We start from the raw sequence: 3263 nt of genomic DNA on the forward strand, positions 1-3263 counted from the left end.
CTCCAGGCTAAAAAACTCCAGTTCCCCATAGTTTTTCCTCAGAAGTCATGTGCCGCAGCTCCTGCCCCACCCTTATCACTGCCTTCCACTGGACTCTCTCCAACAGAGTGGGCTTCTGCGCCCCTGGGAGAAGGAGCTGGGGGACAAGTCCCTTCCTCATATCTTCAGGGGAAGAGAAAGTGCAATACAAGCCCAAGGACAGCTGGGTTCCTAGCCCACATTTTCCCAGTGCTGCCCAGCCTCGTGCAGCACCCCTGAGCTGCCCACGTGGCTGGGAGCACGCCCCGTGGGGCAATCCTGCCCCAGCCAGTGTGCGGGTCCCAGCTGCCTCTGCCAGGGTCACATTGCCCTGCTGCATCCTGGGATGGGCTGGGTCTGCAGGAGTGAGACCTGCACCCACTGCTGCAGGCTCCCTGCCTGCCAGCCCTCCACCCAGCTGGGGAATGAGGGACAGGCTAATTCAGCCAGCATGGCTTCCAGGGAGCTGGTGGAGCTGCGAGAGGGGGAAGCATCCATGTCAGACACGGCTTCCCCATGCCTTTCCCTTTGCAAGGGGGGGGGGGGGGGGTGCATGTGCAAGCAGATCAGTGCATGTGTGTCAGTAGATCAGTGTGAGTTTGTGTGTACGTGTGTAAGTATATCTGTGTGTGTGCATGCAAGCAGAGCAGTGTGTGTGTAAATACATCAATGTGTATGTGTAAGCAGATCAGTGCTTGTAAGTAGATCAGTGTGTGCAAGCAGATCAGTCTGTGTGTGCAAGCAGATCAGTGTGTGTGTGTAAGCAGATATGTATGTGTGCATAAGCAGATCAGTGTGTGTATAAGTAGATCAGTGTGTGTGTGTGTAAAAGCAGATCAGCTCAGTCCTGGGCCAGTCCTAGCCATGGGGCTGTGACTGCCAGTCCCTGAATCACAGAAGCACAGAATCCTAGAAAATGAGGGTTGGAAGGGACCTCAGGAGGCCATCTAGTGAGTCCAGCTCCCTGCTCCAAGCAGGACTATCCCCAACTAGATCATCCTAGCCAGGGCTTTGTCTAGCTGGGTCTTAAAAACCTCCAGGGACAAAGAGTCCACCACCTCTCTGGGTAACCTGTTCCAGTGCATAGCCACCCTCCTCATGAGAAAGTTCTTCCTAATATCTAACCTACTGAAACAATCCAATGGATTAAATTAACCCCCTCTCTCTCTCCTCTTTCTCTCCCATGCAGTGGTCTGAAACCTGGCCACACTTTCAATACACTGCAGGGCAACTAGCTGCAGTAGAAGCACAGCTGGGGGACAGGAGGGGGTGCACAGGATCTGGGATGCTATAGGCATCTCACCATTTATCTGGGGCCACCCAGTTTTGAATGGATATGTGGTTACCTGGGCTAGGGGTATCAAAGGCAGCTAGACACGAGGCTTGGCCATGTAATTACTTTTCGTGCAGTTAGTTACAGAAGCCGATGCCCCTCAGCCATGTATCACTTGACTCCTTTCTGTTCTCATTAGATACTGAGAGCCGGGATCCCAAGCCTGATGGGGCTGGAGTCAGAGAGGTATAGAGAAGTAGGGCTGGAAGGGACCTCCAGAGGTCACCTAGTCCAAGCCCTGTCTGAGGCAGGATCATCCCTATTCAAACCATCCCATACAACCCATCATTTAAACCAGCGGATCTCAATCTTTTTTGTAACAGGACCCATCTGTAAACATCAATGGCCAGTGTTGTTGACCCAGTGCCCCTCACTTTCAACCCCCCATCCCCAGGCTCCCAGAGGCTCCCAGAGGGACAGAGGGGTTGTGGGATGGGGGTGAGAGGGGTGGGGGGTTGTGTGGGGCATGGGGGGCCCCAACTTGCCCTTCACAGGCTGAAACTCTGCCAGCCTGCAAGGGAAAACCCATGATTTCCCACCTTTCTCTCCTTTTAAAGGAGAATCCATTTTTAAAGTTTGTTTGCCACTCTTTCATATATTCTTGTCACCCACTTTGGGGTCCCAAGCCATGGGTTGAGAAAGGCTGATCTAAATACTACTTAAGGCTACCCTTCACCCTGACCCAACACAGCCCTAACACTCTCACCTACCACAGGTAAAGCAGGGGTCCTACTTGTATAAATTGTTGTGTGTTGGTTATTTGTTTGATTTAAAAGCTTTCCTTATGGCAATAAACATTTTTATGTATATGGGAATCTAACCTTCACTAAGCTAGACATAAATTGGTGTGTGTTGGTTATTAGACTAAACCAGGGGTATAGGCACAGTCCGAGGCAGTTTGCTTTTTGCTCCTCATTTTCCAAGGACAGAAGCCATCAGGGGTCATGAGTGCATAGAGACTGCCATTAGGATCAGACCATAGGGGCATCTTGCCCAGTCTCCTGTGTCATTTACCTGGCAGGGGAAATACCATGATCACCAGGGCGGTTTTCCTAGTCACACCTGGGGATAACCACTTTTCTGGCACGGGGTAGTACCTGTGGAGGTCATATATTGTAAACCTCCCACTTGCTGCTGGAGTGGGAAGGTCTTGGCTTTATGCTCACTTTATGGAAATGGGAGACTCCTCCCTAACTTGCTCCTGTGGCCATATGGCTGAGGGCAAGCAAAACTTGGGGGCATCCGAACCCCAAGTCTCCGGACTTGGGCCTGCAAATAGGATGCCCGCCAAAGGATTTGGAAACATCTGAAGCCCCAGGTGGGGTGGAGGATATTTGCCGGTTGTAGGGCCACTTACGGTTCTGGACTGACTCACGGATTTGGAATTAATTTTGACTTGGATTGGAACACAAAAAATTCTCTTAAAAAAAAAAGTCTCCTGTGTCACCCAGTGGCAGAGAGCAGATGCTGGAAGAGAGCCCTGGGTCTGAGCAGGGTACGCAGGGTCCCCCCCTCCCACTTGCGGCCTGCAGCAGGGAAGGTCCAGGCAGTTCTGACTCAGAGGTTGTGCCCCTCACTCCCACCCTGCCTGACTTTGTTGCTTTATGGTGTCAAATCTCTCTCCCCTCCCCTCCTAGCTTGGAAAAAAAGCCCTGACTTCTATGATCCTTTTTTTTTCCTTCTCCCCCTTTCTTTGCAAAGCAATGGGCTTGGCAGGGAGGTTACTGGGGTGGAGCGGGAGAAGTGCGTGCTAGTGGTAGGGATGGGGGGGCTGTTGGGGGGAGAAGAAGTGGATGATGGTGGTAGAGTGGGGGGGCTGTTAGGGGGAGAAGCAGGGGGTTATGGTAGTAGGGATGGGGGATTGTTAGGGGGAGAAGAAGTGGGCACTAGTGGTAGGGGGGGGGGGGTGGGG

Source organism: Alligator sinensis, unplaced genomic scaffold (assembly GCF_000455745.1).
Source record: "Alligator sinensis unplaced genomic scaffold, ASM45574v1 scaffold448_1, whole genome shotgun sequence".
NCBI lineage: Eukaryota > Metazoa > Chordata > Crocodylia > Alligatoridae > Alligator > Alligator sinensis.